We start from the raw sequence: 27,840 nt of genomic DNA, 5'->3' as shown, positions 1-27,840 counted from the left end.
CCGGGTACTTTATACTTTCATAGACACTGCTTTGATCTTTGTTCATATATATCACATCTTTTGTCCTTTTAAACAGGAATTCTACATTTTAATTATTTATAAAAGCCCTAAATTTTACTAAACCTACAACGCATAAAAAGGTGCTATATTTAAAGTGTTATTTAATGCATATTATGTTATTGAAAAGTGCACATTTTAATTTTGTCGGGTGTTTGAAGTAGTTACGTGGATTAAGAAAATAAATAAAGCTATTTATATTGATTGTAACTATAAGTAACTTTAAACGTATTTTCTTCCATAAACATAGCAATGAAAAATATGTAGAAATACGAAAACATTGTCACTTACCAATTAGTAAAGAAAAAACAGATTAAAGATAAAATTTTATGACCCCCTAATATGCATTTCATTGAAAGCGCTTAATTACGTTTCATTTTTTAATTCGAAGTGCAATACCCTTCTTTTATTAAAGTTGTAATGAGGAATTTGGGAAAAAAAGAAAGCTATAATTTCAAAGTTTTTCAAACTATAAAATCAGTGTAAACTGAATATGTCGTCTGGGTTGGATGAAAAAATCGGCATTTCTAATCTTTCTTCCTAATATATTTTGTCCTAATAGAAAAATTAGAATCATTAAGATCAAAGGCCACTGCATATAAAATTATAAAACTTCATTAAATTCCAGAATGCAAAGTAAATTTATAATCTCCCTTAATTTAAATTTTGCTCCGGAAACATTTTTCATTAAAATTTAAAGCATAAATGAATAAATAAATTTCAAATGACATAACAGTAGCTTGTTTTCAAAGGTTCTAGATCACTTGTTAATATTTGTAAGCATATTTATTTATTTCCGTGCATATTTAAATATTCGAAAACATCTAAAGAATGTTTTTGTTAAGGTTTAACATATCCGTATGTATAACCCAAGTACTTCAGCATTTACTTAAATAACCATTTGAACACTAATGGACTATAAGTACAATTAACTATAAGTAAATTTGAACTATAAGTACAATGTTTAAACATGTGCAGTGAACCCCACACTGCACATATTTAAACATTGTACTTATAGTTAAGCTTAAGATATGTATATTTAATATAGATTTAAACTACTAAATGATTTTTATGTTTGCATGTTCACTATATGTTTCCGTCCCACTTAAAGGAAGAAGATTTTCCTTAAACTTTTTTGTGCAGATCTTATCTACACTCTTCGGGAAAAAAAAAGAGACGCATCACGACGCACCGAGAAGATATAAAGCAAATTGAACGCAAATCGATATGCATACAGGTTTCGACGATAAATGCAAAATTTTACATTTTGGCTGCCAATGAATATACGGTTGTCGCTGCAGCGCATCTGCTCTGTGCAACTGGCAAGATATTTAAGAGGAGAATTTGCAAGTCCAGCTCATAAATTCTTCAGTAATTTCATTCCGTGTGCTCTGGTAGACATTAACTATGCCTCGCATACAGGTGCGCGAACGATATCCGCAGATGTCAGAATTTGAGAGAGGACGTGTAGTGGGCTCAAAGAAGTCGGTTTGGTCTTATCGGCGAATAGCATTTGAGCAGGAGCGATGCAACTATTAGACGATGTTGGTAGGAATGGGTGAACCATGGCCGCCCACAGCGTCAAGAAAGAAGCGGTAGGCCTAGAGAAACGACAGAACGTGAAGACCGAGCAATCGCCAGAGCAGCACTTACAGCCCCAGATGCATTATTATAATTGAGTGTAGAGTCCCGCTTTGAACTGAGCCCCGATGGCCAGCGAAGGTGAGTCTGGAGACGTCCCGGACAGCGGTGTGACACCAATCTGACTGTCTTCCGACAGGCCGATAGTCTGGGGTGCCATTTCATTTCATAGTAGGACTTTGGTTGTCCTCCGTTGCAACCTTACAGCACAGCGGTACGTCAACGAAGTTCTAAGGCCCGTTGTGTTGCCCTTCATGTCACGCCACCCTGGGCTTACATTTCAGCAAGATAATGCCCGCCCCAACACTGCACATGTTTCTACTGCTTGCCGTCCATTACTTTGGCCAGCAATGTCGCCGGATCTCTCTCCTATTGAGCACATTTGGAGCATAATGGGCTGGGAACTCCAACCGGCTCTCGATGTTGATGATCTAACGTGCCATTTGGACAGAATTTGACACGATATCCCTCAGGAGCATCTGCAACCTCTATCAATCGATAGCCAGCCGAATAACTGCTTGCATAAGGGCCAAAGGTGGACAAACGCGTTACAAACTTTTTCACTTTGTGAAGATCTGTCACTTCAATAAATCATCCAATTTTTCTCAAACTGGAATCATTTGTTTTTCCGTATATCACTTCTACAGATTTTCGTCCAATTCGGATAACTCCTTCTTGGTGCGTCGTTTTCTTTTTTTCTTTCCTAAGAGTGTAGAATATCCAAAACGCTTGATACAAACTTAATGTCCTTAAATATTGATCTCACATACATACATAGAGGTATTCAAATATGACTGGAATGTCAGTACGTAGTAAACATTTCATAATTAAGGATTGTATCGCGACCCTTGGTTGCTCAGGATTTCTTGCGCTTGTTTGTAAAATATCGTCAATCTAACTGAGTGATTCATTCTTTATTTGATTTGTGTGTGTCCCTGCTCTTGCCGCACCCTGCTGTATTGGTGTTGTGTGACCAATAGGAACACAAAATGTACTTGAAAGTTTATTTGTTGTCCATTAATACTGAACCTTCGTTTTAGCCTTCATCGATTTTTCAAGCTGACGTTTTGAATCAAATATACGAGTAGATTTTCATATGACTAAATAGCGGTATATCAGATGAAGACTGCTATGACTTAAATATCATTCACAAGCAGAAACTAAGGAAAACATTAAGATATATGCTAAAAGCTTCCAATATAATTCTTCGAAAGATTTTTCACCGGACTTCCAAGGAACTAGCTCTCTCCATTTAACTGTTTCTTAACAAAGAGCAACATGGTTCTTGTCTTCTGCCACTCACGAATTTTCTTCTTTCTCAGGGCGATTTGTTTTCGCTTTCCATGGACAAAAAAATATGTCAAAAACAATTCAGTGCGGGAAAAATCCGTTAAGTCGTGTTTTATATGTGAAAGCGAGACGCAACACTAGTTGCCTTGAATAGTCAAAACTTCCAAGTCAAGATTTCTAGAATTGATATTGAATATATTATAGCAGTAAAAATCAGCGGAAGTTGCATAAATTTACAGATACATTTAGAAGATAAAAAATAAATTATTCTTCAGCCGTAGAAGTGAAAATTAACTGGAGAATATGGTTACATTTAACATTTGAAAGCAGTCGCTAATGCAATATATGTAATGTAAAATTACTTAAAAATAATTTCGGTTAGTTTTACATACGATTACAGAGTTTCTCAAATTATGGAAGACAATATCATAAATGCAACTAAAATTGAGAGCAACAATAGGTAATGTTTTTGTTGCGTTTACAAAGCTGCGACAGCTTTGCAAAAGCAGTTGAAGCATTACCTATTTACAAAGCCTCACTATTGGAAGTATTCTAAAAAGCGAAATGCTAGCTGTTATTTCTGAAGTTAATATGCCCAATTTCATACGTTTATTAAAACTATCATAGGTATTTTCGAGAATGAATTAAATAAATACGGTTTTTTCACGCATATTACTGATCACGCATTAGTGTATATTACTGACAAAATGTTTCTAAGAAATGAAAAAAACCGTTGCAAACTTGAGTTTCCTCTTTTTGGCAATTGATCGTTCTATATTAAGTAAAGCAACACTGTAAGTAGAGGAAACTAGTAAAGCAAAGCAACAACAAGCTAAGTAAAGCAAACTGAAGCTAACCCCTATAAAATTATAAATTATTAAGTTTCCTGAAAGTTTTGATCATAAATATGTGGAGTGTTTTGTGGTATTTCAAAAACATGCATATTATTTTTTCAGAGAGGATGAAAAAGGATAATTTTATATTTATACGCATATTTCAGTGACGAAATTACTTTTATAAAATTCTGTAAAAAACTTTTAACAGTATGGAAACAAACGTTTGCATAAATTTAAAATATAAAACTTGTAACCATTTTTAGTTAACCAGTATATCTACTGCAATATAAGCGTTTAAATATGAAATATTCCTTAATGCATATAAAAAAGCTGATGTGTACGCCACATGACTTGACCGGAAAATAAATTATCTGCATTTTCCTTTACCTCATTTAAACTTATTTCCTCGAATTTCATTAGAGATATATTTCTCATTAACTTATTATATTAATTCAGTTACCACTTCACGGCAAGGCAATAATACATAAAAACTGAAAATATTTTCATTAAGAATTGATAGATGTAGAAAAACATTAAACATCAAATACAGTTAAAACAATTTTAAAAAAATTACAATCAAAATTACAGTTTCTACGCAAAAAGCATGCAATTCGGCCAGTAGGCAGGAAGGCATATTTTTCAGTGCACAAAACTAAGTTTCCTTTTGGTCTCACTCGGCAAAAAGACACTGAATGTGCAGAAAGAATTAATTCACTATTCTGCTAAGTTTCAAATGTAAACAAATATGGCTGCTATGATAAAAAAAAATTAGGCTTAGCCGCACTTAAACAATTTTCACTTGTTGATTAATTCTAGAAATATTGCATGCAGATTAACTAAAGGTATAAAAACCTTAACCGGAAAATAAGAACGGTAGGATACGAACTGCGCGACGTTTTCTGTCCCCTCTTTTTTTCACAAGAAGATTGGGTGCTACAAAAAGTCATCTATCGGCATTAATGGGACATTTTATTGAGACTATAAGCCGTGAATTTCGTTTATTAGATATTGTAAAAATTGTGCACACAAACCAAATATTAATTTATTTGGCGTGTGCTAAAATAAAAATGAATTTCTTTTACACTCATTTTAAAGTTTTATGATGCTTAAAAGAATGATGAGCCAGATATGTTTTATTCACTGTAAGAATAAAAAACTTTCCAAGTTGTAGATTTTAGTCGCTAATATATATATATACATATATATATATATATATATATATATATTGATTGATTATGTATCAGTTTTATATATGTCATTAATCTATCAATTTTATTATTCAAAACTAATATATATATTAGTTTTGAATAATAAAATTGATAGATTAATGACATAGTGCACCTTAAATAAATTTCTTGTCTAGATAAATATTAACAAATCTTCTTAGATAGCAGAATGGTTTTAAATTTTCAAATTTACCATTTTAGGTAAACAGTTCTAAATTATGCAGAATTTCCATAATTAACAAATAAAATGCAAACTCCCTTATATTCATATCCTGGGATTTTCAGTTCCCTTTTAATCCATTCCTTTTTCACATATTGTTGCACTGTATTCAAGTTTTCATGTATGTAGAATTTATATAGTATTTTGTATTGCTAGGAAGGCGGAAGAAATACCTTATGTACCCCTTTCCCTCTTTTAAAGGGCGACCGGGATTTTATGCCAATTTACATTTAAATTTGCATTTATGCCAATTTACATTTAAATGATAATTTTTACAAATTCTTGCATCATAACTCTAGTTAATAGAAGATGTTTCTAACACCTTGGCAAAGCTTAATCTTCAGCATGCAGCTAAGTTTCAGGCTTAATTATTTGTAAAATTAATTATTTGAAATTATTTGTTAATAAAGACGGTCGCTAAATCACGCTAATAATATTTCTAACTGTTGTTGTTTATAATGCAACGAGTTCATATGATTTATAATATAATTCATTTATAATTTTTTCAGCAGTATTGAAATTAAGATACTGATAACGATAATGTTATACATTTAGATTACAATGATTTAGATTGCCATTGCCTTCTTCACTGATGCTTTTATGTTACATTCCTAATATTTCATAATGGCATACAATAAGTTTAACTCATTCACCAAATATGTAAATCTCTAACTCAGCCCACTTGTGTCCTTACGTGTGCTGTATCTTCTATTTTATTTAATATATTGTTCAGCCTAATTTCAAAAGGTCTTATGATCAAGCGGAAAAGTCATTAAACATTGGTAGTTCGACCCGAGTTTCTATTCCCAGTGATCCCCCAGCTCTTTAGCTCTTTCTTTTTTGTACTTATTTACTGTGTAAAAATGTAGCGTAGAAATTTCAGTTCATGAAGTAAAAATACTTTTTTAATTTATTCTTTAAAAACATTGCAAAAATTTTCACTTTACCTTAGCATATCTTTCTACAAATCCTTCTAATAAAAAAAAGGGGGGGAAAGAAATTAACTCGGTTTCGGTGATTGATACCTCGGTGCAAATTTTATGTAACATTTTCCAAAAGCATATAGAGTTTATATTGGATATCGATAAATTAAGGATTATTTCTCCATCTAATTTTCTTAACATGTTTATTCCAGAATTTTCTTTTCACACTTAACGTCATGAGGTTTCTATAATCATTCAATTTCTCTAGCTGTGGCAGCTTTGCATACCTTCTGACAAGTAGTCATGTTTTTAACCACTGTTATTTTAATTCCTGTTGACTATCAGTACATTATTCTCTTGTTTCACAAATGCAAATATTCATTTTATACGCAAATCTAAGTAAAATAGCAATAAAACCTCAGTTATGCGGAGCAGTTGATCAATTGCTTGTTTTAGATTGAATGAAATTAAGCTTAATCGCTGTTAATTAGCTTATTATTAATATAATTATACGTTTCTAATTAATTATATGTTCAGATATTTCCAAGTATATTACACAAACTTTTGCATCCCAATTTTTAACTTTTGGTTAAAAAAATAAGCTTTTATTTATTGAAGGGCCTGATTGATTATATTACTTTGTAGTACTGTTTATCTAATTATTTTCTTCTAGATAAATTTTAGAAAAAACTTCTTAGCATAATAGTTTAATTTATTTATAATTTATACGTCAGTGTTCAAACGCATAGTAATGTTGTTACAATAGATTTATACATTGTTATAACAGTGTAGAGACATTAAGTTAATTGGAAAAGCCAGAGAGATGAAACGTTAACAGCCGCCTTCGACGGGAATCGAACCACGGACCTCGGGAATACAGGTCCAGCGTGCAGAACCACTACGCCACGTAGACATGCTAGGAAGGCGGGAGAAATACCTTATGTACCCCTTTCCCTCTTTTAAAGGGCGACCGGGATTTTTAGGGCACTCAATCGCCAAATCGTGGGTGTGGAGAGTCATCCACAATCCTTTTAGTTCGGGCGCCACTGTACAGACATTAGGTTAATTGGAAAACCCGGAGAGATGAAACATTAACAACCGCCTTCGCCAGGAATCGAACCACGGACCTCTGGAATACCGACCCAGCGTGCAGAACGACTACAGCACGAAGGCACACTAGGAAGGCGGAAGAAATACCTTATAATAGATTTATAATAGTTGTTATAATAGATTTCACGCTAAGCTTTTTTTTTAATTTAACTATTAATTTCTGCAAATATGTACATCATTACTTTAATTAACAAAAAATATTTCTAGCACACTTTAACACACTTTGCTACAGAATAAGCTTTTGCACGCCAGTGAACTAACTATATTAAATTTTCCAGTCTAGTTCAGACATCTTGACTTTTTCATCAGACTGTTTGTAATGCTAATATGTATGTTTCACCAATACCTTTTATTTCCTTTGTTAGCTCTCGCATTTATTACTGTTATTCAAGTAATTAGCCTGCTTGTTAGATATTCTTTACTTGTTCTTGTGACTGTAATATGTAATTCTATTTCTTTATTTTTATTTTCCTTTTGGCTACAATTGGCTTCAAAAAGTAAAATTGTAACCCCGTAGGCAAAGGGGGAAAGAAATTTTGATTCGCGCAGTTGGACTATACCAGAACGAAGGGGGAAGATTTTCATTCCCGCAGTTGGAGTACACCCATAAGAACTCCGGAATTCAATGATTTTAAAGCAAAAAGTGCACAATTTACCAGCTTATAAGAATAAAAATACTTGAGCTGACTGAGCCGAGTAACAGAGTCAAGGAGACAGTTTCTTATCAACTCGCTGGAGCTCCGGCCTACTTTGCAGTTGCTGGTCGTGAATGAACCCTGGCTGGTGGATGGGACATGGGTCTTCAAATTCACCAGCCCCTTATCCAGGGATAATGGTGGTGCACTTATGGACGTCTTGGCCAAATAACTATGAATGTTATTGAAACTTACAATGAAATAATTACTCGTTTAAAGGAACTTTGTGGCCACCCTGTAGATTTCAAACAATCGGCATCAATCAATACATTGACTAACTGTTAGTTAAAACTTTATCTTATACCTACTTGCGAGAAATCATTTTTCCTCTCTGGTTACTTTGCGTAATCAGTTGGGAATGTGTACTTGTGTATTTGAAGCAGAAGGAACAAAGCAAAATCAGTAAGGATTAATTAAAAATTAGCAACTAATTAAATGTTGCCAATAGTAAAATATTTAATCATTTTCCTCAGGTCTAAAATAGATTACACAAACGCAATAATTCGTACTTTTAATCCAAACGCGATGTCCTCAAAAAATATCTAATTATTATCTTGAACGAATAAAACATATAGTATGATTAAAATAGCCTTTTAACTGTTACATTTCTGTGATATTGAAAGCTCTTACATTTCTTTATTTTTTCATTATTTATTCATTAATTTTATCTGAATGGAAAAGACGTTTTCTGAGTTAAGTCTTGGTTTTGCAGTGTCATGGAATAGTAAGTAGGAAATGTTACTGCCGGCGGAACGAAATTTGTATCATTAAAAGTACCTAATTTTTTTCCTGAATAAACCTCAAAAGAAAAATGATAAATAAATAAATAAAATGAAATATGTGCCATTTCCGCCTTCTTTTCTTTATTCAACCAGAAGAGCTAATGAGAATAAATGAAAAACATGGCTTATTCGCTGATCGTAAGCAAAAGGGAAAAAAAAAACCTCCTTCAGCATAAATTTGTATTAAGAGTATTCCCAAATGAAAATATTTCTTTCGCATATGTTTTTATTAAGCAACATTTCAGCTTACTAACCAGATAAAGAAGGCGGATAAAAATATTTTGATTAATATCAAAATTTATTTACTTTTCATCAGTACACTCGTATGGGCATATGTTACGTGCACGAAGTACGTATCGCTTTAGAAAATATATACTATATTTATATGAAATTATGCCGAAAGTACAAGAAAATATATAGAAAGTATGGAGGAAATGAATAAAATATTTTGAACAGCAATACATCAAAATATATGAAATATCAGCAGCCTAGTCGAAAACTAGGTTTTAGTTTTAGAATTTTATTCTCTGTTTCGTATTTTCTTTCATTTTAAAAGTAATATCTAGATAGCGTGATTTATTGATGCATACCCCTAAAACTGACGCAACTGGAAATTTTCATTTTTGCTTTCACGCCAGTTCTGTTACAAGTGCCGCTATCATCGCTTCCGGTGGCAGCAGACCCAAGTGGTGTGCAAACAGAGGGTGCTACCCTTGAGATGTCACCTTGATTGGATATTTTTTATTATATCCGTAAATTTTTTATGTGTGGAGGGAAGATATATGGGCGAGTATTTTATGTACTTTTTTCTTATCGTACCGCAGCCAGTCTTAAATAAACATCTACAAATCTGAATACGCCTTCGGAAACTTGCTTAGCAGTTTCGAGTAAAATTAATCGATGTAATTTAGATTATTACTCAAAATATATATACATGCACTCAAGAAAATGTGGCTTTACAGTTTTTCAAATAGGATTCAAATGTATATATATATATGTGATATTAAAGTGACTGTTCCTAAAGGCTTACATTTTTGATAACTTTATAGGTAAAATATAAAAAATACGATGGCTTTGCTGTACGCGAACAGACAAACTCTAGTTAACTTTCCTCAATTATGGATCTCTCTCTAGACCACTACCTTCGAGAACATTCTAACCTATTACGTAACAGCTACTATAAATAACGAATGCGAGTCATTTTGCGGACAGAAGCTCGCATCTTCTCCTGTGCTATATATCTCGCTGTTGCTTAACCTATCTTTCCTTTGTTAGAAATAGCGATGACGCAGAAAATTTAAATTCAATCCTACGTAGTTTAAACCCCTGTTGAATATGTAATTTGGAGAATTTCATATGAAGTAAACCATGATATACGGTGAAAATTGAATTAAAGCTATGGAATAAAGATGTGCAATTAAAAGCTAAATCATCTTGTTTCGTCATTTGTATTCCGCCTTACTACTCTACAAAATCAATGCCAAGCTTCACCACGACTGCTGGAAAATATCACAGTTATTTATAAGAAAAATAAAGAATATGTAAAAGATTAAATTAGCAACATAAATTAATTTCCCTTCTCTATTCTAAAAATAGCAACATCTATTTGCACTGCGTCATTTCGAGAAAACTCTATGTCATATAACTCTTCGTAATTCTGGTGATGTAAATTGAATTAAAAACCAAACAACCAATAATAATTTTACAGCAATATTAACTGTCCAATAAGAATTGTTTGAGAACCAAAACTAACTTAGTTTGACTTCAGATTTCATCCTGAACATTACGCACTTTCTACGCTTTCCATTAGCTGGACTGCAGTCTGTCTGCTGCTGCTTTCTTGTTAGAAAGTTATAAAAAATGTAAGCCTTTTGGAACAGTCACTTTAATGTGCCGACTTGTGTGTAGCCGAAAAATGCTGCTGAAAATAAAACTGAAGATTTAATCTGCTTTCGCCTCCAATAGCCTAATCGTTATGGATAAGCAATTCTACGCAATCAAAATTCCTGCTCCTGAATATATCACAACTGGGTTAATTAGAGGTTGCCTGTTCGCATAGAATACATTTATATTATACATATATATATACATTTATATTATATATATATATTGAACATATATATATACATTTGAATTACAAAAATACCATATATATATAATAATAATTTATAATAAGAAAACTTTCCATATACCATCTCCAAGGAACACAAATGCAATTTAAAACCATGAATGAAAAGAATTTTTAGTCAGAATTTTAATTAGTATTTTCAATACCTTCTGCTTAAAAACATAAGAATCTGCTAAGAAAACATTTTAATCGCAAAAATGCCATAACCAAAAGTAAACATTTTAAGTATTGAAAAAGTAGCTACTGTCGTTGATCTCAGATTAATCGACTTATCAAGAGTATAAACCAATCTACCATCAATTAACAATTACTAAATTGAGAGAAATTGTTTCATCTTACTTCCAAGTAAACATCAAATTATTTGCTATATCTTAATCAGATGTCACAATTAATACGCAATCCAAATAAAGACATCTGTCCGTTTAAGTCCGTTATTTGTCTAAAAGAATCCCGTTAAACAAAATAAATTAAAAATAATTTTAAAATTAAACTGAATGGGATGTTTACTTTAGAAAACATTTTCCCCTGCAATCTCATTTACAAACTCAAAACAAAAGTATACATTTAGAACATTAAAAGGTAATTCAAAATCATAAGAAGATCAAAAATTATACAATATATAAAATTAAAATTTAAAAAAAGCATGTGACAAAAAAGTAACAAATACCTAACATTTCAAACAAGGGTATATGAAACATCTTGATTTTTAAGATTACAAGTGGTTGCTCAAGCTCTCCTTCGATGTTATAACTCAATAACACTTTGAAATGAAAAAGTTAGTGTTAATGAAGAGGAAGGGCAAACTATGGCAAATGTAGACAATTCTGTTTCCGTCGCACTCCCTCAAGGTGAGTACAATGTACTGAATTCTGAACTTGAAAAAAGAAAGATCATCTTTAAAAAGAAGAAGACGAAAACGACGCGCAGAGCAAAAAGTTACACGGAAGGAAGTTAGAAGATCTGGCGAGAAGTGCTAATGCATTGTATACATATTGAATTTTTCAAATTGTGACGACAATTCTTAAAAGCAGGCGGTCGTTCGAAATTACATGTCATCATATTAAGAAATTAGTTACTTTCATTAAATAATAGACATATCATATTGAAAGATTTAAACTTTTATTCTTCTGGAATGTAAAATTAAGTGCATGTGTTTTAATTAAATAAGTATTAAATTAAATAATAATGTGTGCGAGTTTCCATATTATTTTTTAATTGAAGCCGATAAATCGAAAAACGCGACCAACGAATTTCGTAAACTTCAATTTCTATAGATAGCATCACGAAACCTTAACAGGTAAATTCTAGACATATATATCAATATAACCGGTAAAATCCCTTATCCGGTTGCAGCCGGTTGAAAGAGATTCTACGGTATTAAAAATGCAAGTCACGGAGCATCCAAGATTGTCAATGACGTAAGCTTCTTGCCAGAGAGAGAACAAGAGGCAGACGGAAACAGATTTGGAAGAGAGGGACAAAAAGCAAGAACAACACGGTGAATTGCGTGGTCTTAGACAAGTTAGGTCGCATTACACCGCATAGAAATGAAAAGCAAGACTAGTGTGAGCAGGATACTGATGTTCATGATTTCTTTCCAAACATTTTGAAAGCGTATGCCAACTTTTCTTCACTTAACAAATTTAACATGATGAATTTCGATAATGAATGGCAGCTCATGGCAACATTAAATATCATACACAAGTTCTTTTTTACACAGAATGTGTAAGTGTAATCTAACGTAGTTCCGTCCTACAAAATGCAGCAGAACTGTAAATATTAGACAGAAAACGGGACTAAATGTTCTTCTAATTAACTCAGAATTACTGAAAATCTGTTATTAGAATTAATTATCTTAACAGAAAACAGCATTTTAATTCCAAAAAGACAGATTATCGGAGCCGCATTAAAATTAATATGCAACTTTATATGATTTAATGCTTAGAGTATAAGATTATTTCATTGGGGAAAAATAGACGTTTACTGCACAACTCTGCTATATAAAACTAAAATATAAAGAATATAGCATGATGAATTGATTATGTAAATGAAAATATATGCTTCTAAGTTCAAAAAGTTATTTTACCATAGTTAATACAGCTTTCCTCCTCCAGCGTTAGTTTTTAATAATATTGCATTTTAGAGCATTGCGTTTTCGTGGTAAATAGAGGAGAATCCGAAAGAAATACAATGAAAATCCGGATTTACGAAGGTCGGATAACCTGCTATTTTCTTAAAATTGCTCTCTAAACTGAAATAACAATAACACGGTAAATGAATGGTGATAAATCAAAATGTGAGCTTAACTCTCCAGAATAAAAAAATATTAACAGACACAAGAACTGCATGTTCAGTTTAGAGATTGAGCACTATCAAAAAAGGGAAAATATTTGAATTTCAGAACGTTTTCAACAAAGAGGATTAAAGACTACATTCAGTTCAAATAAAAGTGCAGATGATCTTGTTTTCATTTACGTTTAAGGAAGAAATGGAAATTTTCCTAAAATATGTATGTTTATAACAAAAAGGTTCGTACGTGAGAACCTTATAAATAAACACAAACATGTCGAAAATAATGCAAAATAAAGAATGAGTTCCACTGTTTTTGATTATACAGTGGTGGCCAAAATTGTGGACATTTTTGGAAATTTTTATGTTTTTAAACTTTGTATGCTTATAGAAAACGTTACGTTTCACAAAATGCAAACTTGTATATATCATTTTAAAGAGAATTTATTACTGAATTCAATACAAAACACAAAATTCAATTATTTGCTATACAAAAAAGTTAAACGATAATAGTTATCGATATACATTAGATAGAGATGATTGCAGTGAGTTATCAGTACATAGTAGGGTACCCTTTATTTTTTATTACAGCTTCACATCGACGTTTCATTAAGCTGACAAGAGTTTTAAACTCTTCTTTCGTTATTACATGCCAGGAAACAATTTTAGCCTCAATTAGTTCCCTTTTATTTGATAGACGCCTCATTCTGACAAGAGTTTTCAAACGGTGACACAAATTTTTGATGGGAATGAGGTCAGGACTGTTTCCTGGCCATGACAACAATTTAATGCTCTTTGTACGAAACCACTCTTTCGATATTTTGGCTGTTTGGTAAGAAGCAGAATCCTGCTGAAAAATAAACGAAACATTGTTGGGAAAGAGATCTCTGATGGAAGGTAGAAGTTTTGGTTCTAGAATAGTGTCAATGTATTTTCTGGCATTCAGTGTCCCATCGATGACATGAAGGCGACCAATACCATCTGCTGACATGCATGACCAAATCATAACATTAACTGGGTTCTTCACAGTTACTTGAATGCATTCAGGATGTAGCTCTTCTCCTATTCTACGTCTTACATATTTTCTCCCATCACTACCGAATAACGATATCTTAGTTTCATCATTCCATATAACTTGTGACCACTGATCATCTGTCCATTTAATGTGTTCCTTTGCCCACTGTAGTCTCCTTTTTCGTTGCTGAAAATTAAGATAAGGCTTTTTCGTGGAATTCTACCTCTCAGTCCAACATCTGTTAATCTTCTCCTGATTGTTCTTGAACTGACAGAAACACCAGCATCATTCAAATCACTTCTGATGGCCGCTGATGACATTTTCCTATCTTGGAGACATAGTCTTTTTATTCTTCTGTCATCAATAGATGTGGTGCACCTTTTTCGTCCTTTTCCTTCTTTGTTTTTTATTGAATTTGTCTCCTGATATCGTAAACAAAACTTTCAGACTCCATATGTAGTCACTGAACCACCCACCTGTCTTGCAATTTCAGCAGAGAAAAGACCACTTTCTCGTAACACAATAATATTACATCTCTTTCTAGGTGTCCAATCTACTCTTTTATTTGATATCATTAATTCTTGACTAAATATTAAAATTTTTACAAAAATTCCTACTTGTAATTGCAGTGTATAAGAAACAGGTCCTCCTTCTACATAAAAAACCAAAATAATGAATTGTTTCAAGTGTAAACATGATGTCAGCTTCTACTGGCAGTTACTAACAGTAGATTGGTTCTCAGAACAAGAACAGTGATTGGCCAGGAAAGCTAGACATTACAAACCACTTCATAGCTGTATTTTTTTATTTATATTAAAGTACATATAACTTTTTTGTATTGCAAATAATTGAATTTTGTGTTTTGTATTGAATTCAGTAATAAATTCTCTTTAAAATGATATATACAAGTTTGCATTTTGCAAAACGTAACATTTTCTATAAGCATACAAATTTCAAAAACATAAAAATGTCCAAGAGTGTCCACAATTTTGGCCACCACTGTATTTATGGCGAAAAACAAATGTATTTTGGTGCTGTTCCTTCAAAGAGATTTGATCGTTCATTTATGTTTTGGAAAGCAGATGCATGACGAAACATATTTAGCAATTAATATCCTGAAATGCCAAAAGTAAACAGTTTTGTACTTTTCTTTGTCAAATTCAAATGGTAACATTTTGATTTTTTTGTATTATTTATGGAATACAAACAGCTATTTTTTTCTTAAATTATTTTTTAAATAACTAATTGCTCGGGAAACTATGCTTTCTAAACAATGCTTAGTAATTGATGTGAAACTTTATGTAGTTCTAATGTATCATGTAGTTTTTTCTGTAGTTATGTTAGTAGTTATGTAGTTTTTAATGTTTTCTTTATGTAGTCTTATTTAGTTCATTTAAATAATTCGATAAAGTCTAAATTCTTTTAGTGGAGTTCATCAGCGGCCTAGAATTAGAACCACTGAAACCCAGATTCAGATTCCGACAAAAGGTCTACTTCCATCATTTTTCGATCTATTTAGTTTTCTCGGTTCTTCCGTGTGTAATATGAATATGTGACCTGGCTTCTTTAATGCATCAAATGCTGCATCGGTCCCTAGGGACCGACTACCTGAGTTGCTGCTTAGGGACTAACTAGCTGAGTTTAAAGAAAAGAGCTTGACGTTTAACGTATTAAAACACCTTTTTCGGTGTTTCGAAGGCATCTATCTCCACATAGGAAAATGGCCCAAACATTCTTTGCATTAATCTAAATAAACAAAATCATGGATTTAAAGCAAAGACAAACACATGAATTAAAAATTTAAAAGTAGGAAAAGAGCAATCTTAATTTGGATTAGAGTTTTATTGAAACTCTACCTTAAACTAAATTTGCTTTTTTTGCATATTTTGAATGCTTTTAACATTTTTATACTACTAGAAATCTATCAAATTAAAGCTACAGTTTTAAATGAATCCCTATTTATCTCCACCATTATCTGAGCTGAAAAATCTTAGAATAACTAATTTTTGAAGAACTTTAAGATTTCTAGTTAAGAAACTATTATTTGAACTCTTCATGTTAGAATATATTATATTTAATTTTAAATGCAAATTTTTGTTTTAAAAAATTACGCACCTCTTTCGACATGAAACTTATTTTTCAACTAACGTAAAATAAACGATGCCCAGGAACCTTTCCTGAAATTGTATTTTTGAACATTACGTTTGAGGCTAATTCATTTTCAATATCAATCTCATATTTTTAAATAACTAGTAATTTTTAATTTAACTTTAACTGACAACACGATTCTCTTGCACTTAAATGAGATATGTTAAAAATATGTATATATATATATATATATATTAACTACAGATATTATCTATGCTGAAAAGTAGTGTACTGTTGTAATTTGAAAAAGAAGGTAACACGTATACGTTATTGTAATTTATTTCTATTACAGAAAATTTAGTTAAATTAATTATTGTTGATTTCGCGAATACACACTGACTTTTTAACTTTTTCAAAGAGAATGTTTCGATATAGTACTTGGCAACAATTAAGAAATTCCGAATCGAGTTTTGTCTTTCCAGTTTACCTGAGTAAAATTTCGATTTAATATAATCTTAATTAATATTTTTAACTGAAGTCAATTTAATTCTCACGAAGATTATAAAAACTCTCCGACGCGATTCTGACTCTTAATAATATTGTGCAAAGATATTGAGAAAACACTTGAATACATTTCGAAAGAATATGCATTAAATCAAAAACAAAAAGTACCTTAAAAATATAAATCTAAATAAATATATTTACAAGAATGTTTCTACGATAAAAGAAAAATTAATATTCAAATTAAAATTCCTCCTATGAAACATGAAATTTACAGAATTCGAGCCAAAATTTTAAATAATTACTTAGAAATGCTATTTAACTAGGGCCAAAAATTTAAATAATTACTTACTCTTGTTTCGGCTATCTTAAAGGTTAATTGCAATTAACATCGAATCATCTTATCTGATATTACTATTTTTCTCCTTGTTGTCAATGCCCTTGTTGCTCGACTGATCTTTTCATTTTGTCATTATGGAAAAGCGCCTCGAAATGCCAAAAGATACGGATGCTCTGTGGAAACCTAAGATCCTGTACTAATAATAAGCACTTACATCTTTCAAAATTAAAAAAAGGAAGTGTTTATGTGTGAAGCCTTTACCATGATAGAAATTCAATTCCTCTCTCAGCGATGCAGAACTTTTAATTTCAGTCTGCTGCTAAAAGTCTGTTGCCCAACGAAATTCTTGATTTGATAGAAAATATCCGCTTATCTATAAGTAAAACCTACTCCTCTTCAGCTTTAGAACAACTTAATCGAAAATTAAAAATGATGCAGAGGACTTATTTGGAAATCCTTCTTACGATTCATTCATATCAAATTTATGTAGTCAAGATGCTTATGATTTTATAACCTAAATTCGCTTTCTTGAACAATAATACGAGATAAATGTTGATATACCTTTTAAAATTTATTTCTACAGTGTTGGCCAATTTTTTCACTGTCAGCTTTCAAAAATATTATGCAAACCTTTACGTAGTCGACTGAATTCCAAGCTCGCATTTGAAATCCAATTTCAGAAGAGGAAAGGCAAAATGTTAACACTTTGAATTTATAAGAATGTTCATATTTTCAGGAAAAAAGGAGCAAGTCAGCTTTCATTATTGCTATTCTGAAATTCGGATCACGTGCCAATGCCAAAAGCAATTTTTGAAATCCCTCGAGTCACCTCTGATGCCACCAAAATTTAAAAATTGAATTATTCCTCATACTTCTATGAAATCCAGGTCTTCTTGGCTTTCTAAGCTTCTCTTAGAATGTTTTTTTATTTTTCTGCACGGAATTGGATTGTCTTCAGAAGGCAATACCACAGCGTAATATCGAACTAATACTCTTCATACTCACCTTAATACTCTTCATTTTTTTGTTTCGTTATTAGATTATGGTAACGTATATAATTTTTTAAGTTCACATCTTACATACTGAGAATGAATTTTATAAGTGGTCTAACTCAGAGAGCTTCAAAATATTAACCTTCTTTTCCCTGGTATGCATTGTAATTAAAAAAATTGCATCTTAATACGTTTTATTTTAAAGATATGCTTAAAATAACACAGAATAAGAGATAGAGGAAAAAACGGAATTTATTTAGCACTTCAAATAATTTTCTTATTAGCACATTTACACACAAGCACTATCAGTTGGTTGGAAAATATAAAATCTCTTCTCGATTTCTTTTCACGAGTTATTAAGCATTTGAGGAATCACATTATTTGCTTCTGTGGTGATTATGGAATGCACTTCCTTTAAGCAAAACATGTCTGCTCTCTTTAAACCATCTTTTAATTGATTGCTCCGCTGGAGGAGGTTTATGAAATTCCTGTCGGGATCGCCTCTAAACTGTTATTTCGTTTAACCATAAAATGCGTATTTTTTTAACTCATGGCGTCATTTAGCTTGTAAACAAACAAATTCCCTGTTGCTGTTACTAAGAATTAGAACAAATAAAATTCGTTGAATTAAAGATCATATAGTTATAAATTATCTCTCATTACTTTGTAAAATAGCTTTTCGATTTAATTATGTTATCCGGGGATTAAATTAGGGACAGCCTGTCTAATGAACTAAACAACTTGTATACGACATAATTTTCCATAATAATACAGGAGAAACAGCGGCCAGTTTTCCATAATAATACACGAGAAAACTTGTTATTATTTTCATCGGAGATTTTATTAATAGACATTACTTTTCATATCCATTTCCTTTAACTGATCATTATTTAATACCCATTTCATTAATTAAACGCTCACTAAAAACTACTTACTAAAAATAAGTGTTATAGTGAGCATTTATTGAGAATGTGTATAGTTAAAGGGAACATTTTCTTGTAAACTTCCATGAAATACAATTTGCAGTCATCTTTTTCACTAAGTAACTATTTTAGCATTTTGGACATTGAAAATGACAACACATAATCGTCTTGAGAATATCGCATGTAAAATAATAAAATATTTAATTTTTCGCATATTGTCAGATTTTATTTGTATCGATAATTAAATAACATTTTAATTTTATTGATTCGACTGAATCTAAGGAGTAATAATAAGTAGTACAATAAATAATAATCAGTAAAAAATTAGTGATATATAATCTAGCATTTTCTAACGCCATTCACGTATAATAGCAACTTGAATGATTTTAACTGGCAGCTGTTTTGATTAACGACTTATTATTAAATCTGATAATAACTGTAACACAATTCATTTTAATTACTTAAGCGCAAAGCAAAGTTTCTGTTAATTTATTTTGTATGCAAAATTTTCTGAAACATCAAAAATACGAAAGGAATGATTTCTAGTCTCAACTAAATGCTCTACATGAAAAGATAAATAACTTTTCGTAGTAATTATATTCTTGTTTGAGAATTAAAATTTTGTGAAAATAATTACTTAGTTAGGCAACATTAGACTTCACCGTACGTTAGATTATTAAGTCTATTCCTTTTTTCTTCTCATATAGTTAATAATAATATTGCACATAAGAAAACGAAAGCTAAACGTCAGCTGGTTGTGGAACATGCAGTCAGAAACCATTACAATAAAATCAGAAACCATACAATAAAATAAGTCTAGCTAAGTGTTATGCTAACCAAAGCAAACTCAAGTTATAACTATTTTTATCTATAAACGTTAAGCATGCTGAAGAAACATATTTTTATCTCAAAGTATTCGTTACAAAAACTCTTCAGATTTTAAGTACAAGATAATATGGCATTAGATGAAAGGAAATTTTAGATAATATTTTTATAGACTTATTAAATTTAAACTTCAGTCATTTTCCCTTACACCTTTACTTACATCAATTCAGAGATTACAGTTATTACAAGAATAAAATAACATTTTAGTGCTTCCTTTGCATTTTCGGATTCGATTATAATGTTAAAACTCGTCCATTGGGTACCATGCTTTGCGCAAAAGAAACTTTAATTGATATTAATGTTCTTCAGCAGATCTCAATTTAGCGCACTGTCTTAGTCCCGATGTTCAAATCCTCCTAGTCGATCTGATGTAAATGATCGCTTTTATGATGCGTGTTTGTCGAAAATATATAAATTTCACTAGAAACGGTATAACTTAATTTTAAAGCAGTTATATTTGGAAAAGGACTACATAAATTAGATTCTCTGCTTTGGAGTACGAACACGAGACTAAATATCATGCCAAAAAGGAAGGAAGCTAGACAAGAGCTTCTCTGAATTCACCGAAAAGAATCAAAAAAGGAAAGACGTTTTGTTTTAACCCATGCAGATTCAGATTAAATACAAAGTTGCATTTTCTATAAATTCCATATAGTTGTTTAATAGCCTGCAATGAAGTATATTTACGTAAGAAGTAAGCTATAGATAGTAACATGAGGGAAACTCAATTTAGCTTTGTCTTCGATGTAATGTTAGAAAAATAAAATAAAAGATTCTATGTCTCTGGTCCCTGCAAAAATATATTAATATGTTTTATTGTTTTCCTATTTGTGGTTTGGGAATAGTAATTAACTTCAGTTAAAATCCCAGTAAGTTTCTCTATCATATTACATACGCCAAATAGTTAAGAGCTTTAGGTTAGTTAGGTTTTAGCTTGAGCTTTAGTTTAGTTTAACTTTTGGTTCAATCTATGATTTAGATATTTGGAGTATCCATACTGAATTTGAGATAGCATGACATTCTCTGTTAAGGCTGAAAGTATTAGTATGCTTTTTGTTTTAGTAGTCTGTAGGTAGAATATCAGTAGTTATTACCAGACTCTCAATATTTTAGACCCTAGGAAAGAGGTATGAGCGTTTTGAAATTTTGTTCTGAACTCCTCGTCTTATAGTTTTATTGAGGAGCGCAGATTTTATTTCTCCGTTTCGAAATGAAAACTGAATAGTATGAGAGCAAATTACCATCATACAAACTATTATCATAATGTATATTTAAACGCTGTTTTCTAAAATAAATATTAATGAGTTTACATGACTTAACGTATTAGGAAGTCGCAGAATTTAGCTTCACGTATGCTTCAGAATTAATGAATATTAAAAATACTAACATAATATGAGAGCTATTTAATGTCTTGCTGGTAAATAGAAATCTACATTCTGTATTACTGACCGACTAAAATGAGCTGACGCATCATTTGAAAAGAATGAAGTAAAACTTATATTTCAGAGCACTAGTTCGGATGTTTAGAAAAGGCACGTAAATCCAAAATTTTAAAGCAATTTATTTACTTCAATAAAAAAAATATAATTTATTTTTTGTCACTTTCCATAGGAAAGAAAGATTTCTCTACCTTAAAGATACAGTATTAATTATTCTATTTTAAGAAAACACACCTTGCATTATAAAATACCGTTTTTTCAGCCAAAGAAGTGTTTGGTTACATGGATTATTCCTACATTTACTAATATTTATAAGCATTATTTTGAATGTAAATGGTTTAAAACACTAACGTATCCACTGCATCATTTACGTAAGTAAGTAAAGTATAATTCTGCGTCAAAGATACCTTTGGTATCCTTTACAAAGGTATAATAAACAGACTGATTAAGATTCTGTCTTAGCTGTGCCTTCCTTTTTGCTTTTGAACTTAAATCATTTAAGTATCTTTTTTCCTTGGTATTTTAGTTGCACACAATGATTCCAGCTCTTTCCGTACAATGTACTGGAATATTTTCAGTTTCATTCTGCCGTCCATGTCAAAATGTCTGTGTCCTTGGTAAAAAGATTGCTTCCTTTTTTACTCTTTCATTTTCAACACTTTCAAGGTTTGCTTCTTCGACTTTGATCTTTGCTGTGTTACTTGAGAACTTGCAGTAGTTTCTCACTTCACGTCATTGACTATGAGTAGAAGAAAAAGTCACTTTGCTATAGAAATTATTTGTTTAATCAGACCTATTGTATCTATGCAGTAATCGCTCTCTTTGGTATTAATGTTTTGAATTCTATGGTATGAATTAATTTTTTCATTTTCTTATCATGAACTTAGGTGTGAGCATTGTATACTGATTTAAACACTGAACTTATTTCCAAATATCAATAAACCTTTCAGTACTTAAAAATTTCTGTAATCTATATGAATATTTTTAATAATAAAAAAAGGCTAAAGGCTCTAGTTTTAGCCTGGCGAATACTAACATATTACATTTAAGGATGTAAAATGTTTATTAAGTTTCTATTGTTTAAAATGAAGGTCATTGTGATACTTAGTATTTAAAATTTTTCTGTTTCAAGATTACCTTGTTCTGCAAGACAATCTCCTTTTGTTGAAATTATCTCAACGGGGTGTTTGGTTAGAATATAAAATTGAATCCTTTGCTTTATAAATATAGTTATTCTTAATCCAGTTTTCTGTATCTATTATACAGAAATAAAATTAAATTTCATTTCTGTAAAATAGATACAAAAATAAAATTTCTGAATCCATTATACAGAAATAAATACAGATACCAGTTTTAATCTGTATTTATTATAAATATAGTTATTCTTAATCCAGTTTTCTGTATCTCAGCCTGAGTGTTCGATAAATACTATGATAAGTATGTGGTGATGATGAGAGAGACAGCCAAATTTAATTTTAATGATGAACAATAAGCTTTAAAGGAATTTGTTTAACTAAAATTGTGAAATATGATGGATAAATTTCGATTTCATTCCCTAAATTCACAAAAGTCATCAATATCCCTCTTCTGTAATGGGAAAAAAAGAAAAGGAAAGGAAATATATTTTCTTTCCGTTATTTGAAGGAACTGAAGGATTGAGCAAAATAAATACAATTTACAACGAATTAAATTCATTGAATGATTCAGGTGAAGAAGAATGATTATTCTGCTTTCTATTAGCAGAACTGAAATCACATTTAAAAATGTTTAGAAATATCTGTAAGTTTGTATTAAATAAAAACTACATTTCGGTTAGATGTAGTGGGAATTTCACCTAACAATAGTATATCCGATATTATTTATAGTTTCCATCTAAAATTAAACAGTTTTTAATCAGTAGAATTCCGTCCTTTATTAATCTGTAAGCATTTAGACAAAAGGCTTTGTAATCAAACTTACAACATTCCAGGTGTACATGACAGCGAATTGATGACATTCAACTTCATACAAGTCCTGCAACGCTTCTCATAACTTCTATTAAGTAGCCATAGCATTAGATGGCAATATTAGTATTGCTCTAATAGGAGAATTTGTCTTGGAAAGTATTTGGAAGTAACATATAGCCAAAGACAACACATTCAAAGATTTTTAATGAGGTACAGGTAGGGCGCATATGGTGACTTCATTACTACCGTCTGAAATTTAAACTTTTACACCTTCTTCTCCACATAGCAAAATAGGTGCTCCTACTTTATCTCAGAGATTCTACAGTATGTGCATTTACACAACTTAGGCATTTATTTAAGATTTTCCAAAAATAATTAATTAACAACGCAATGAAACTGTCTCTCCTTATGTGGTACACTTTATGTACCACTTTACAGTAAAGTAAAGGTATTCAATGAATGAATACATCGCTGCAGAGATTTTATGAAGAAGGAGGTCACATTCCTAATTAAAATGAATTTCGTTATATTTATTGCTGCATTATTATGAAGGATGCCGATAACCCTAAAACTATCCAAACCGTAAAATAGCATATTCAGTATTTACAGCGTGGTTTTCAGTGATATTACACGATTTACTCATTGATCCTTCTTTTGTGCAGATCATCACACGTTTATTCTTCAACTCAAATTCGACTTCAGCTAAAATCGTAACTTATTTGGGAAGAGTGCTTTGACCTAATTAGCATACTTACGACTCAACTTCAGCTCTGCCTCTTTGATTTTGACATGAAAGAGCAGTAAATTGTGATATCCAGGCAAAGGTCTTTTACATGTATTCTTCGATGCACAGAGGCAGCAGAATATGGATATAGTTTTTATAGAAACCATTGTTTTTAAAACTGCTGCGGTTAGTTGGACTTAATTGACCAATCGACAGCATCAGTTTTAATTAAGCCGTATAGCGGAAATATAACTTTATCATGTTGCTTAGTTAATTAAAATAGCTGAAAGAAAGGAGGCTTTATATACATACACACTTTTTAAGCTTTTTACAGATATTTTAATTAACTTTGTGCATAAATATAATTGAAAGAACCGAAAAACAAATGAACATTTTACAAAAATTTAAACGCTAATTGAAAATTGCCACTGTCATGAAAAATTGGGAAGGGGCTCTTAAGATAATAATTAATATTTTTCCTAGGCTCAAGTATTAAATTATTCGCGTTTCAGAGCAAAATATATACCATCAACTTCTATATCTCCAGCGTATGTAAAGGAAATACTTTGACATATTTAGCGTATGTAGCAATATTTTAAAAAACACATAAACTATGCAGTGTTTGAAAGTTACCAGAAAAAAGTAACAGAACTACTAATTCCATTTCATTAAAATCATTTAATGTTTTTTAAATAGCAAGCTGTTAAAAATACAATAATTAGTAGCAATGTTGATGATTTTTAACATCATTTCTTTTGATCATATGTAATTATATTTATATACACTAAATTTAGACAATGGCAGATTCTCAAGGTCATTTTATTCATTTTTTCAAATCTATAACATTCCTTTGGGTACTTTTGATTGGATACTGCGCAGAAATCATTTAAATAATATACACAATAGTAAGAACTGCACATTAAATCTGCTCTTCATTAAATAGCACACAACAAAAAGTTTTTTCCCATTTATCTTGATTTTTTTTTTTTTTTTTTTTTTTTTTTTTTTTTTTGCTATCAAAAGCCTGTACAAAATTAACAATGAAAATGGAATGCAATCAAATGTATTAATTAAAAAACATAACTTGCAACATTCGTATTCATACCAAGAGATATACTACAAATTCCAAGAGAAAAATAACAGAACTGCAATTTGCAGTTAAATGTAAAATTTAATGTTTTTAAAAATTATATGATTAAAAGTGCAATGATTATGGATTATAATATTTAGTAGTAATACTGATGTTTCTTAGCGCCATTTCTTTCAATCATATACATATTTTTAGCTTCTAAATTTTAGGATAATGAGAATTATGATTATCATGTATATGCTTTTTATTGCCAGTTGTGTATGTTGTTTGTTAGGTTATTTCATTTCAAATATGAATGTTGGAAGGCTTTTTTGTTATAAGATTTAGGTATGTTTCTTGTATGAAATAATTTTATCACATTTATTAGCTAATTTATATAGCATTTCATTTACATACGCTGGAGATATAGAAGTTGATGGTTATATATTTTGCTCTGAAATGCGAATAAATTAATACTTGAGCTTAGGTAAAATATTAATTATTATCTTAAGAACTCCTTCTCAATTTATCATGACAGTGGTAATTTTCAATCAGCTTTTAAATTTTTGTAAAATGTTCGTTTGTTTTTCGGTTCTTTCAATTATATTTATGCACAAAGTTAATTAAAATATATGTAAAAAGCTTAAAAAAGTGTGTATGTATATAAAGTCTCCTTTCTTTCAGCTATTTTAATTAACTAATTAAAATATATGTAAAAAGCTTAAAAAAGTGTGTATGTATATAAAGTCTCCTTTCTTTCAGCTATTTTAATTAACTAAGCAACATGATAAAGTTATATTTCCGACGAAAATTTAAAAATTCAGACGACTTTTCGACGATAACTTCGGACGGAAAGCTCCGCCATGTTTATTAAGCGCCATGGCCGTCTCTCTCTCGAAGGTCACGGCCTATAGCATGACATAGATAAGAATCACCCAATTACTTTCTTAAAACCTAAGGGATTTTACCTTTTCAGAAGGTAATCAAGGAATTCAAATCAAGCAACATTTCTTCCTTATAACAGTTACTGCTCTTCCACTGTATTTAAAACTGATATCTGGATATCATTTTTCTATTTCTTATTATATACCAAATTTTAAAATTCAACATTTAACTAAACTTACTAGAAGAGCTTTTCTAACCGCATTTTCCTAGGAATTAATTAAATTGTATAAATTACGTACGGGTTCATAGTTTTCTCGTAAATGTGCATTTTGGCCATGTTAAAAATTCTGTCCATTGAAATTGAAACTCGTTAAAATACTTTCAAATGCTTGTCGATATTCTGAAGATACTTTCTTTTTCAGTTACATGTATACATTTGCATTTCAATCCGTGTTATAAACGGTAAGCTTAGAGGAAAGCAGGGTTTTCTGAAATAACGAAATCTTATCATTAAAAACGTGTTATTTACAGTCTTTTTTGGAAAGAACGTATTTTCATTATTAATAGGCGGTTTAAAACGTTCAAGCTTATAAAAGCCATTAGATCGGCAGCATGCGGTCTGACGAATCTCCAAGAAAAGTCTCTAAACCGTTGCCTTAAACAATATGAACATTAATTGTAATTTATTCACAATAACAAAGGGCGTAAGTAAATATGTTTATACATTATATGTAAGAACGGTAATAGTAAGAAGTATCCAGGAAAGAATGCGATGAAAAGGAACATTCGAGCATAAATGCGATGCAGGGCTCGGTAAGAGTAATGATAAATAAGCTTTCCTATATATCTTTCACCACATCTGGTACATTGCTCGAATAATATGTAAAATGAGTTGGCTTATAATGCTGAATGGATAGCTTAAACTCTACAAATTATATCAGAAAACTGATTAGAAGAAGGAAGTGTATTTGGTCTAACCTCTTTAGTGCTTTTTTCATTATTTGCATTAAGCAGTTTGGTCAATTCTTACCATAGTTACAGTAATTTATTCTCCTTAGAGAGGATTCCAGTAAAGAGTGCAGAGCGGGTAAATATTGCTAAATAACTACCACTGTTTCAGATATATAGTAATACATCAAAAGTTTAGTTGTAGATATTTAGGTATAAGAGTTTTCTGAATTCGTGTACCCTTTTTATTAACTGAAAAATTAAATTAATTTTAAAGAGGCGTAGTTTTAAAGACTTTCATTTATGTTTAGACAAGTGTATGCCTTTAATATTTTGAAACATTTTACTATAGTGAAGAAAATATTTGGATGTTAAGGAAACTAACTGTATTTTCTTTTTCTTTTGCAGGTGCTATATTATAGAATTTGTAAAGAAAGACAATAATAATGACATTTAAATGATATTGACTGACATCTGAATCCAAGTGAAGCTATGGCATAAGACGAGAATGCCCACCATGTGTAATTGTTATGAATGTGTTATATATAAAGAACATTTTTAATCTTAAAACCTCTGTGTACGTTATCCTTCCACTGAATGTATTATTTCAACTTTAGTCATGGTTAAGGAGAAACATTGAAAACCGAATTTGTGAAGTAAATATTTTGTCACGATGTTTGATGTTCTGTCTGTATTACAAGTACAACACTGCATTAAAAGGATAAGCTTACAAACAGTAAAATGGAGATTTTACAACATACATACATAATTATTTCTATAAGGCGCTCTGGAAGATTTTATGGTTTTCTTAGGGGGAAGAAGGCGATAAAAGTTTATAAAGTAATATGGAAGCAGTAGAAAAGTTTATTGAATAAAATGAGCCCTATT

The 27,840-nt window shown here is 30.9% G+C and overlaps 1 protein-coding gene across 1 annotated transcript in view; it reads left to right on the top strand.

The window, feature by feature from the left end:
* LOC118190823 (synaptogenesis protein syg-2-like) overlaps window positions 1-27,626 on the top strand; it is a 431,621-nt gene extending 403,995 nt beyond the window's left edge. Inside the window, exon 16 of the mRNA XM_085819684.1 lies at window positions 27,361-27,626. The gene's annotated coding sequence lies outside the window, so the exon portion shown is untranslated. The remainder of the gene's footprint in view (window positions 1-27,360) is intronic.
* Window positions 27,627-27,840: the final 214 nt, after the last annotated feature.

The sequence above is a fragment of the Stegodyphus dumicola genome, chromosome 6, assembly GCF_044657685.1.
Source record: "Stegodyphus dumicola isolate Sdum_Otavi_A_Nest chromosome 6, ASM4465768v1".
In the NCBI taxonomy this organism is placed as follows: domain Eukaryota; kingdom Metazoa; phylum Arthropoda; class Arachnida; order Araneae; family Eresidae; genus Stegodyphus; species Stegodyphus dumicola.
This window is presented reverse-complemented; position numbering and strand designations above follow the sequence as displayed.